This window comes from Magnolia sinica, chromosome 1 (assembly GCF_029962835.1).
Source record: "Magnolia sinica isolate HGM2019 chromosome 1, MsV1, whole genome shotgun sequence".
NCBI classification, from domain to species: Eukaryota; Viridiplantae; Streptophyta; class Magnoliopsida; order Magnoliales; family Magnoliaceae; genus Magnolia; species Magnolia sinica.
Window position 1 is genome coordinate 138966924 of NC_080573.1, and position 14062 is coordinate 138980985.

Consider the following 14062-nt stretch of genomic DNA (forward strand, 5'->3'; position numbering starts at 1 on the left):
CAACAATCACGCTTATCTCATTATCCGATCATCGCATTGGTGGACACTTATGGGCGGTTTAAAATGAAAAATGTCCAACAAGTGTCCACGAATCAGTGGTCACGATTGTTCAACCAATCTGATTTTGGGACTGTCTTAGTGATGGTGGGCTCCACAATCTAGACGGTGTAATTTTAAGTTCCAGGAAGAAAATTTCTAAGTGCCTACTTATCAAGCGTCGTACCCTTGCCAGACTATCAAAATACTCCTACGTGGTTTCCTTTTGCTTTCAATCCTCAATCTTTTTATTAAGAAAAACTTTAATACTCTGCGGATAGTATTAGTTGATATACAGGGACAGAGAAATTGTGCATTTTGCAGGCACAAAAATCAAACTAAACCGTCCAAATTTGGGAACTTATTTAGACAAGATCAGAAACCGAAAAATGGCATATTGAAGTTTTTCAACATGCCAATTCGAGAATTAATGGACAGTTGAAATGAAAAACAGTCCATTGTCAAGAGGTTCGAATTGTTCAATAAATCTGATTTTGGAATGAAAATGTATCCCAGTTGAGTCCGACCCTTTGGGTGGTTATATTTAATCTAATTTACGTCACATGTACACTTTCAGAGTGCCTGCGTATTAACCATCTCACTCAGCCAGAGTATCAATAACTGCCACTTTTTTTTCTGTTTTTTTTCGTAAACATAGCTCGCGATTTTAATGTCTCCTGGATCGCCGATTGCCGTAACGGTCTCGTGTGCCAAACGCCATAGGAAAATTAGTGCTCCAGCAGAGGATAACCATACATACACATGCATAAGTATGGGTTCTCATGCCCAGCTAGCGTATAAAATTCTCTCTTTTGGTATATAATAGAACTTGATACTCTGGAAGAGTGGTAAGATCCATATACTCGCACACAGCCTCCGTATCCATGGAGAGCATGATGTCAGTAAAAACTGTCAAATAGTGGGACCTAGTATCTGCAGCGTACATCCCAACGGATAATCCTAACATTTCATTAAGAGACATTTTGTTGAATTTGGACGGCTATCTCTCTTCATTTTATCCACTTGATGTCCACCAATTGCACAGTTAAAATGACCTTTAATGGGTGTTTTGGTTGTCATGGATCCACGCTCTGGCCCACCATTTGTACGGTTTTAATTGAGGTGCATGCATGCAAGTATGGTTAGGTGGTGAGGCAGCCTACATTTATTTAACAAACAGAAATCTTACAACATCATTACTATTTCTGCTAGGTGGAGCAGACAAGAGTCACGCAACGCAAGTGGAGTAGCTGGGACTGATGACGTAGCAACGAAACTTTTCAGAAAAACCGTGGGGCCTACCCCGGACTTACCCAAGACGGTGCGGCCCTTACAGTGGGGCCTACCATGATGTATTTATTCTATATCCACGATGTCCATTTGTTTTTCTATATTATCTTTAGGGCATTATATAAAAAATGAAGTAGATCCAATAATAAGGTGGACCATACCACAGGAAACACTGATAATTGAATGCTCTACCATTAAAAACTTCTCAGGGCGCACCTTTATATTTCGGTAGTGTTTATTTGTCATCCAATCTGTTGATAAGGTCACATAAGCCTGGACGAAGAGAGAAAAAATATCACCTTGATCCAGAACTTTTGTGGCCCATTAATGGTCAATCACCACTGTTTCCTATGGTATGGTCCACCTTATAATCGGATCCATTTCATTTTTCGGATAATAACCTAAAATAATCTAGAAAAATGGATGCACGGCGTGGATACTGAATACATACTTCAAGGGGGGGCCCTACGGTAAGGCCGCACTGTCTTGGGTGAGTCTAGGTCTCACCTAATCCACTCACCCACGCGAGTGCTTAAGTCAGCTGATGCACAAGACTCTATATATGCCATCATGGCACAATATCGGGGTGTTATTGTATATATGCTACTTTTTAATTTCTATGACACATTTGAATGATGAGTCATTTTGCTTCAGCTATTTAAACCTAGAGTGTTTGTAGTTTCAACTTCTTCCGTTTAGAAACATACTTTTAAATTATTATTATTATTTTTTTAAAAGAAGAAGTTTAGTTTCCAAATATTATATAAGTAATATTTAGACCTCTTCAATTAATCCTTTTTTTTTTAAAATGCTTTTTTCTTCTTCTTTTACGATTTTTTTTTTTCAAATTTCTTTTATTAAAATCTCTTTCAATTTTTACTTATACACATGGATTCCAACTTTAATATTTAGTGTCCATCATGTGGGGCCAACCTTTGATGTGGATCGTTCGTTGTATTGAGGTGACTTTTTAACGTGGAGCGTCCATGTTGAACTCACCTCTGCCTTCTTTTTTTAATGGGAACCGTCCTTTGTGTGGGGCCTACCTTCAATGTGGACCATCTGTCGTGTGAAGCTCACTTTCAATCTAGGCGATACACCATGAGAGGCCCATCTTAGATATGGGTTGTTCATCATGTTGAACATTAGATGTGGATCATCTATTATGCTGGGCTCAACTTCTAAGTTGGCTATCTATTATCCTGTGTTCACCTTATATGTGGATTATTCATCATTAGGGGCTGACATTTGATGTGGATCATCTATTATTTGAAGCCCACCTTGATGAGGGTATTCTATCATATGGGGCCTACCATCATTGTTAATTGTCTATCATGTGGGTCGCTTTCATTGTTCACTGCCCATCTTATAGATCCCACCTTTGATGAGGATCATCCATTGTGTGGGCCCCACCTTCAAAGCAGTCCATCCATTGTATGGTGCCAACCTTTGATGTGGACTCTCCATCATGAGAGGCCCACCTTGACGTGGGTCATGGCTCATATGGGCAGACCTTCAATGTCCATTGCCATGAACCCACTTTGTTGTGGACCATCCACCGTGTGGGACCTACCTTCGAATTGGATCAATGTTCATAATGCAGGCCAACTTTGGATGTGAGCTATTCATATAAGGATCAACCTTTGACATTGGCTGTCCATTGTTTGAGGTATTGGAACATTGGATTGGGTTAGGGTTGAGGTATGGGAACATTGGGTTGGGCTAGGGTTGAGCACCAACTCGGCCCCACCCGCCCGGCTTTCAACCCTAATTGGATGAATGGCTAGGATCTTTGCCATGTAGCCGCCTCACAACTCACTAAATCACGTCTCGGTTTGGTAATTTTCTCATTATTTTCGATTGTGAAACGGTCACATGTACTTTCCTACGGCTCGCAGGTGTAGAATAACCCATTCTTGAAAAAGGTGGGCCACATCATGATGATCATCTGGTGTGAAATTATGCCATACACTCATACAGTTGAGCACAACGTCGTAATGAATGGATTGCCATTTGACTCAGTGTACTGGCGTGGCCCCATTCAATGAGCAGATCCGCTGATGCTCTGGACCAGTCTATCATCATGGTGTGGCCTACCATTTAGATGAACAAGCCCGCAGGTTTTTATAGCTAGGGAGTTGTCAAATCCAAACGTTTTCAAAAGGGGCAAACGAGTGCTGGAGACCCATTCAAAACTTAATTATGTGGCTACAAAGAAAATTTTAACAATGGGAATTCAATTCACACCTTTTCTTGTAATTATGGTCCACTTGAGCTTGTATATGCTTCAAGTTCATAGTAATGGCTTAAAATGAGCTGGTAAAATGGATGGACAGCTTGCATGAGACACATACTTCACGGTGAGCTTCACAGAATTTACACAATACGCTAAAGCATCTTAAGTTACGCAATCCAATTTCATCTATGCTGATACGGCTTTTTGAGGCCCACCATGATGTATGTATTTTATCCAAGCCTTGGATTCATTTTTTCATATCATTTTAGGGCACGAGAAAAACAAATAATCATATATCCAAAGCTTAGACAAAATGGATCGATAGCATGGATAAAACACATACAGTATGGTTGGGCCCCACTGATTTTCGAATATGGACCATCACTCAACCTTGGTCTAATTGTATCACCGATCAAACCTGTCAGTTTATCTGGCTAGATCATACTTTTTGCCATGCAACTCATTGTACGGATCCCAACGATCGATGGACGATCTCTGTGGCTGTCCAAGGGGTCATGTGGCTGGTTGCATGGGGAGTGGATTTAGTCCGGCCATGACCATGGGGCCCACCTTGATATATGTGTTGTATATCTCCGCTGTCCATCCATTTTGCCAACGGAGGAGATCCAAATCTCAAGTGGATCACACCACAGGAAAGTGGTGATTAGTTATTAAAAACGTCTTGTATGATATACAAGTTTTGGATTAAGTTTATATTTGTGTTTTTCCTTCATATATGTTTATATGACCCCATTAACATGGTAGGTGGCAAATAAACGTTACAACTTACAATGAGTTGTAGAAAGTTTTTAGTGGTGGGCATTCAATCAACACAATTTCTTGTTGTGTGGTCCACCTGAGATTTAGATGTGCTTCATTCATGGCCCATGCCCTAAAATGAGTTTCGATATATGGATTATTTGTAATGACCCGAGAATTTGATACATGTGCACGTGCATATACATGCATTAATCTTAACATATATGCATTCACCCATGCATCCATACATACTTGCATCTATCAATTTATAGAAGATGTGACCATTGATATGGATTGATTTGTTAGTGTAAACTATTGAATTAAATTGTATTATTTTGGTGTGTATATATGTATATGTGTATGTGCACTCCCTTTACTTGTACGCTTAAAACCATCCGTTCATGCATTAACTAGCTCAAATCTATCTATGGATCACACACTAAACTAACCCGTTCATTCATCGTACAAGGTATATGATCATCTATTCATCCATCCATTTTTAAACTTTAGTTCATTTTATTAAATCATTAATCTAGACCATTAACCCAACGATCTATTTATCTAATTCAAAAAAAAAAAAAAAAAAACACCTTACACTATGCTAAATATGAAAGTAAATGTACATTAACCTAAATATCAAATTGGACTCCTAGTCGTCTAATTATTTACTTATATCTCAACCATTCAACCATACGTCGTACTTGTATCCGCTAATTGAGCCACTTAAACATAAATTAAACTATCTACTTGTAGCTTGTGGAGTATATACTTCAAATCTAATGGTTAGTTTCCATATGGGTCACACACACTTCTCACGTGAGATCATGAAAGAGTAAGAGCCGTTGAAATCTATTTTTGCCACCTTAGGATGATCATATAGGAATATTAAGCTTATTGGATAGAGTATGTCGAGTGTAAGTTGGGCATTAAGTTTTATTCCGATCCGACGGTCCAATCTTGAGATATTCACGAATTAAATTCGTGTACAAGAGGAGTTAAGAGAAACTCAACGTCCTAAGACTCTTTCTACTCAAACAACCTACCTTAAAAAAAAGAAAATTTAAATGTAAATTTAAAAACAACCAACTCACCGAAATTCTCCACCTAATTAACATCTCTTCCCACATTCTCCACCTTTCTTTCATTTTCTGTCCAGTGGGTCCTAGACCTATCGCATCTAGACCACCCATCATCACGGTAGGCCCTAGAGTCATTGAATCTTAGTCATCCTCATCTCATTGTTGTGGGACCCACTAAATCCAAGGCCGTCCACTTGAATGGATCCTCAAGAAGTTTTAATGTAGGTTTTTCTTAACCATTCTTTAGGATATGTGACCAACTGAAGTTTTGGATCTGCCTCATTTTACAGCTTATGTCTCATTAGTATCCAGTAAAACTTATGATCGAGGTGGATTTCTCATAAACATCTTGGTGGACCCCACCTATCCATTTTTGCAAGAGAGCAAGCAAAAGGATTCAACGGGTAATCCACGACTCCCACTTTTCCTCATTTTCTTCCTTCAAAATAGGGATAGCCACATCATTGCAATGACGTGTCACGACAGGTGAATCACCCATCCATCGGGCCATGATCAACATTTTAACTACCACTATAAATTACACATGCATTACAAATAAATAATAAATAATAAATAAATAAGAGAAAAAAGAAAGAAGCAGAAGACAGAGAATTTGTATGTACAGTGGTGAGGTTGAGCATGGTTCTAGTGTGCAACGGCGGGGCTCATCTAACAACCTAAGATCAAATGAGTAATCCTACTCATTTATGAACTTTCTAAATTTTATGTATTTCTGAGATTTAATTTTGAAATAATTTTCTTAGATTAATATTATTAGATTCATTTATACTTGATGTTCATGTTTTTGAATTTTAATATTAATTAAATTTGATTGATTTGTAGAGCTCAATTATATTTTAACATTATTTCTAAAAATTAGTTTTATGTGTATTAAATTAAATTCATTAATTTTAGACTTTAATTATGAGTTAGACTGATTTAAAATTTATTTATTTAGAATAAATATTAATTTTTTTATTTCTATGTTTTTTTAAAAAAAAGAAAAAGATAGAGAGATGGAGATTTTTTTTAAAAGAGAAAAGAAAAAGAAAAACAAATAAAAACAATACAAAATAAAATAAATAATTTATTAAAGTTTATATTTAATTTATAAATTCTATAATTTTTTTGTTAATATTAAAATTAACTATGAGTTATTTTTAAATTTTAAAATTAATTGATATGAAATTGAATTATTAAAAATAGATTAAGTTCAAATTAATTTCTGAATTATGTAAGTCAGACGCAATATAATATCTAAAGATAATTTTATTATTTTATATCAGAATTTTTGAATTTAACTTGGAATTAATTTAAGTTCAAAATTAGAATTAATAATTTAAATTAACTTGCAAAATTTAAGACCTGATTAATATATGTATTTAATTTCATAAGTAATAATTAATTTAATTTATTAATTTAATCTAGATTGAGTGTAATTTCAATGATTGATTAATTTAAATTTAATGTATGGTGGTTATGATTAAATTACTAGCTGGTGGTTAAATTTAAATTAAATTTCTTGGAGTTTGAGAATTAATGTTAATTATACTAATTGAGAATCTAAAATAGTTTCTAAAATTATATGAATTAAATTAATGTAAATTTAAATCTAAGATGACTTTTGAAGGCTTTAGAAAATAAATAATTATAATTCAAATTTTAGTTATTTGTTGACTATTATGAACTTTAACTTCTATGATTATTTAAATTAAGTAAATCAAAATTTAATATAATGAAGTTTTATTTATTATTCTAATTTAAACTCTAGTTTAAGGTATAATAAAATAATAATAATAATAATTTGAATATAAAGTACAGAGAAACTTTTTATAAATTATTAAATAGGAATTTAAATTTCAAATAAAATAATTTGTTTACATTGTAAATAAGTAAATAAATTCAAAAATTGAAAATTTAAGACAAAATCGGTATTCCAACATTTTTTAGGAGTTCCTTTGAAAAATTCCAGCACTATAACAAAAAACAACTTGATATTTCAGCAAATTTCAGGAACTAATTTTAGACAACATTAAATTTATGCATATTATATAAAACCTTTATTATAGTGTAGAAATTTGATTTATTAAATTATTTTATTGCTGATTTTAAAATTGTTCATATCATTCATATTCTTCTATTGATTATTGAATCGTGGGAAAAAAGAAGAAGTTAAAAGCAAGTAGGGTAATCGCGTCCCTTGGGTGAGAGACCCTAAAGTCAGAAAGTAGAACAATTGTGTCTTTTGGGTGAAGGACCCTAGAACCTGTTGGATCCTTTGAAGTCTCTTTTGTGTACGGCGTATGAGTACAATTGTATACGTGGACATACGTCAGATGTACAACTAGAGTAGCAGTCTGACTAACTAACGTATAAATGAGTCCCTCAATATAAGGTACCGATGTGTGGGCGTTAATGTAATGTAGTCATCCACTTGCGTATGGTATAGTAAGAGATGATGATTGTTTAATTTTTATTATGGAATTCATAAAAGTGTGGCATTCAAAACATTTTTATAATTCAAGCATTGCATTCATGTCTTCCTTAAGATTCAATATCTTGATTCATATTTGAAATTTGAAAAAAAAAAACTGTATATATATATAATTTTATTATTTATTTATTTATTATAAATTTAGAAATTTCATATTTAAGTGGGATATAATCCCATAAGTTATTAATCTAATCATTGGCTTAGTTGTAGTTATATTTGTATTTAGTTTTGAAAAAAGAAAATGTATAGCAGTAATTTAGAAGTGAGTTTAAATTGTAATAACTAGAAATTATAGGGGATGAATATTTATTTGTTGTAATAATTTTTATTTAAATGTAGTCGTAAATGTTTAAATTTATATCATGACCTATAATTTGGATTCAGGCTTGACGAACCAAATCGGGTAACGAATTTCATAACGTAACATTATTTATACCGCACATATATATCAATGTGGGACCTATGGTCATTTTCTGAAATCGGTGTTACTTGGACCTGATGGAATCAGCTCTCGGTTTAGGTGCCTCGATCACATACTGACGAACCGCGCGTATATTCGTGCCTGCGAAGGTAGCGTGCCCGACGTGGATGACAATTGTCACCGAATTATGGAAAGGTTTCGAGTCCAACCGTTTGAACCATAAGTTGGCATCCTCACAGGGGATAACTTCCAACCTTTTAAATATGAGTGGCATCCAACCCGTCAAATGAGTTTCTCCATCATCAGGATCCCCTTATAGAAAAATCAGCAACATACACTCATCGAATTGGCCACATTTTATTCTATTATTTATCAACGGCCACACATTGTTTTCTATAGTATCACCCAAATGATGAGTGGATGGGGTTCATTGTTGTCGTAGGCAATCCTCATGGCGAGCCAACCTGTTGGAAGGATTCGATTTCATACGCGCATAACAGGTTTGAAGTTATTTGCCATGTAGACTGTGACTTATAGTCCATATGGTTGGACTTAATTCCTTCCCATCAATTATTATTTCATTATTTGCGCTCTCTGGCCTAGTTTGTTAAATATCATTATCATTAATAATTATACGCATACCATAGGTCTCACTAGTAGACCCCACCGGACTCTGCTGCCAGCTGGATCGGGACCCACCTCCTCTTATCTTATTTATTTAGAGGGTATTTTGGTAATTTCGGTGCGATACCTTTTTAGCTGCTGGCCATAGCAGATTTCCCGGTGAGAAATACCATGATACACAGATAGATTTTGATGGGACAAAAATTACTCAGAATTTGCTTAGTTTGAATATAAATAATTCGAATTTAACCGTCCAAATTATGGACAGAAGTTTCGATGTATCATGAGAAAAACATTATTCATATTTATTTATTGAAATATTAGATCACTGGATATTTATTGGACCGTTAGAAATGTAAGCTATTTAAAAATCCTATTTCAGAAAATAAGGATTGTCCAAGAAACCTTATTTTTATCCTGTAACTTGACGACATTAGCTTTCACAATTTAACTGGTTTAATTTGGGTTATTATTTGCCACGTGTATCATTTCTAAGTGCCTGCGTATCAAGCGTTATACATAGTTGGAGTATCAAATAACTCCCGAGTTCCGACCCTATTCTACCTGTACGCGTATAGCATACGGAGTTAGTCCGCTATAGCGTACTGAGTTAAAATCAGTGGGCCCATCATCATTTATGCATCTTATCCATGCCATCAATCCGTTTTATCAGCTCATTTTAGGAAGTGAGCCCAAAATGGAAGCACATGCAAAGCTTAAGTGGACCACACCACATAAACACGGGAAATTCAATGCCTACCGTTGAAAACTTACTCGATGCCACGAAAGTTTTGGATCAAGATTATATTTGTGTTTCTCTTTTTTTGGGTTCATGTCCTCCAAAAATGATCAGGAAAAACGGATGAACGGTGTGGATAAGACAAATACCTCACGCGTGGCCCCACGGAGTTTACTCAGTAGGCAATCGGGGTCCATTCTTCCTGCCCGTGTTAGTTCACACGTGTATGTGAGAGTTCTGGTCATTTGTGAAGTGGATCCACGGTGACCATTGCGTACCCATGATCAGTTTGATCTGCCTGTCAGATGGCACACATATAGACACGAAAATTAATTGAGTTGCAAAAACAGACCATTGACGTGTACGGCCACCTGACGAGTGGACCCCTCAATCAGGACAGGCCGACAGTCGAATCTGCTGGCTTCCGCGCCGGTGCCGCTTTGACCAGTAACGTAGGTAGGGTGTACATCTCGTCGAACCGAGTCGAGCTGGCCTCAGCTCGGCTCGAACACTAGCTGCACTCAGAGCAACGCGGCACTCAAGCTTGACTGGCCAACTTAACTCAGTTTAGTCAGCCGCTCAGGTCAAGTTTGAGCCAAGATCGAGCCGAGTTCACCGTTGAGGCATTTCCACAAAAACCTGAACTGCAACTTCAAAAACTCACTGTTTTATAAACAGGAGTAATGATTTTACAAGTGTTTTATCAAACAACCTTTAAGTAACATAATTAAAATATACATATTTTTTTAAAAAAAATATTTGTTTAATGTACATATCTTGCATGCCACCGTTCAAACTTTCCTTGCCACCAGCCACATCTCTTTGAGTCATTTTATCAAATAGTTGGTAAGCAACATCGATAAAAAAGTAACCGAGTCACCAAACTGATTCGATCAAAGTTCAATTCGAGCTGGGGCCTACTCGAACTTGGCTCGAACTCATTTTCTAGTTAAAAAAACCAACTCGACTCAGTTCGAACTTAGCTTCAAACTGAGTTGAATCGAGCTTTTTGAGTCGAGTCAAGCAAGCTAACCGAGCTAGCTCGGTTTGTGTACAACCCTAAACGTAAGGAGTCGTTCCATGTCAGGTACTACACTAGCCAATGCCATTCTCAGTTGGATTCAGGTCCAACATAGCGGATCTCTATCCGAAATTTACGAATCAGGTTGAGTCTACATGCGAAGCAGCGTGTATAAAGCCCTGGATCCGAATGTGACAAAATTTTGGATAATCCGATACCAGTTGGGAAAGCTACTTTTGGGCATTGTTAGTTATTGGTCCATCTAACAAGGAAAATGATAAAAATTGATAAATAAATAGCATTCAAAGTTGATTTATTTTCTAATCAAGAATCATAAATAAATAATTAAAAAAACACTATCCATCCCTTTTGAAATATTTAAGTGGGGCATTTAACGCCCAGTACCTCAAGTGGTAGACTAAGTAAAAGATACCTCGTTTCAACAGTGAGTTCTTGGTTTTGATTCCCTAGAGAGGGTGGCTAACAGTGAAGTGTGAACTGACAACGGGTGTACTAACAAGCTAACAGAAGTGGGGCATTTAGTTGTATGTTGTCTATCCTGAAATTTGGGCCAAAGGAACTACACAGGGATGCCCACCCGTTGGGTGGTTTGGATCCAACTCATGCATGCGATGTGCCGACCTATGGTAGGAGTGTGCTAAAAGAGTGTTGATGCCCCTGCGTTTGCCCGGCATTCTTCAGGGTCAATAGCTAATTTTGATGTGGGATCTGCCGTGAATCATTTTCCTTTATAAAATTCATTTTATTATTTTGCACTTTTCCTGTCTCGCGTGCGTTTGATTGCACCAAATATCACAAAATTTCTGAGATATTCTGCACTAATTAATCGTGAAATTTCATGACTTTTGGTACAAGCATACGCACCCATGCTGAATTTATTTAGAAATAAAATTTCATGATTTTTGGTACAAGCATAGGCACCCATGCTGATTTATTTAGGAATAAAATTTTATGATTTTTGGTACAAGCATACACACCCATGCTAATTTATTTAGAAATAACTATTTTATTTTGGATAAAAATACCACCCGCCCGGGTGGCTATAAAAAATGGATGGATAAGAACAAATGACCGTTGGACACAATTCAACAACCAATGTCAGATCATTTGATCAAGATGAATTTCAGGCCATTCTTTCATCTACATTACGACCCATGGTTTGGGTAATCTGCATTGCTGCAGGTGCATGCCAAATTACTGATGGATGGGACACCAAAATGAAACATGACAGGGAACTTCCATCATGGTCTAGAATTGCAATATCCAAGCCGTCCATCAGGTGGATCATGCCGTGAAGTTAATTATCTCCCAAAATAAAGCTGATCCATTCATCAAGTGTGTCACAATCTTAGAAAATTTTAGACGGTTTAGAAAACTTTAGCCAAGTTTTCTTAGCTATAGATTTGTTTTGTAAGCTCTGGCCCACCTGACTTGTGGAACAATCTGATTATTCGACCAGGGAACCTATATAGAAGGGCTCCTCCGATGAATGGATTGGATCTTGTACCCATTTGCCATGCTGGCACACATGGTGGCGTGTACTTGAGCTATCTTGTACAGGCGTTAGGGCTTAGAAAAGCTCGTGATCTGAGCCATCTGACCACATGTAACCACCACCTTCAAAATTTTTACTAGAAAATAGACCCTACTTCTTTTCTTACGGATGGGATTCATCATTAGATTAATATGCTGCACGTGGAAGTAACTACTCTTGCACGTGGGAACATCACTCCGCTTCGTGTGGTCCAGCCGGATCCAATCCTTTTATCATATGGGCCCCACCCTTTAGATGGTTTTCTAAAAAAATCAGAATGATCCGATCATCAGGTTGTCCACACACATACAAATTAAAGGATGTTTAAAGAGAGATTAACCTATGGCTCACACTCAATGCACACGTGGCAAACCTTATGTTAACGTCAACTTAACTTTTTAGTCAAGGAATCGACACATAGAGATCATGTGGTGACATGATTTAATGAAATTCAAAATCCCCAGAGCGGACGGTTACATGAGTCTATAATTTTTATTCGGTGAGTAATGACCCGATGTTGACCGGTTGTGTTGGTGAACCTACACGTGATTACCATCTCCCATCGTAGTAGTCAGGTGATTGTCCTCCGCAACCGGTGGATCGGGTTCAAACGATTTTTATGTTGGCTTAAACAGAGAGTTCTGACAAACATACCCAAAATCATTACTAATTAAATGCAAAAATAGCTTGTTTTATGGTCATTCGGGGAGATATTATTGGTTCTCTCGCTCAATGCTGTCCCCGATCAGGCTTTCAATTTGTAACATGGGGCCAAATTTTCAGTGATCCAAGCCGTTGGCATTTTTGGTCCCTCCATGATTATCCATGTAATCAATACCTATTTGATAGAAATATAAGAAAACCTCTCAATAGGTGGCCAATAAATAAACTATTTACATTCAAGGAATAGAGGGCCGATATTCCGTAGGAGGGATTTTCGTATGTGTGGGAATTTTTCAGTGAAGGGATCATCCAAGTCGAGTATCATCACTTCAACGTTGTGGATCACTGAACCATGGGTCCCACTTCCACATATTGAAAGCCCGAACATAGTGTACAATCCCTTGGCGGGAAATAAGAATGTTTTTTTTATCCTTGGCTGGAAATAAGAGTGTTTTTTATCCCTCAGAAATGATCTCGTTTTCCAACTCATGGGAAGGAAGCAATATGATACATAGGTAGCATGTGACGCTTCATATACAGCGCACATTAATGTTTGCGTAGTGTTTATTTACCATCCAATCTGTTCATAAGATCACATAAGCCTGTATGGCAGATAAAAAACAAATATCAGCTTGATCCGAAACTTTTGTGGCCCATTAATGGTCAATCACCACTGTTTCTTATGTTATGGTCAACCTGATAATTGGATCTACTTCATTTTTGGCTTGATTCCATAATATAATCTGTAAAAACTGATGGACGGAGTGGATACATAATACACACATCAAGGTGGGCCCCACGGTAACTCTTGGTAAGAGCCGCACCGTCTTGGGAAAGGCCGGGGTCGCACCGTCTTGGTGAGTCCTTCCTGCCATTGGATAAAGAGGTCGGATCTGGGATTCGAGGCGGATTGCACGGCTAATGTCCCAGTATTGCAAGCGGAACCAAACGTTCACTGACGAATGCTAAAAGTTCGCAGCAGCCGGAGATACACTACGTCCGATCTCGTCCGACGAATGAAACATATTAATGACTACTTAAGGCCTGTTTGGCTGGTCAGAGTGGATGGGATTGGATGGTATTAGGGTGGATTGTACCAATTTTAAGGTAATGATAGCTGCGTCAGTGAATTGCTAACAATCCCA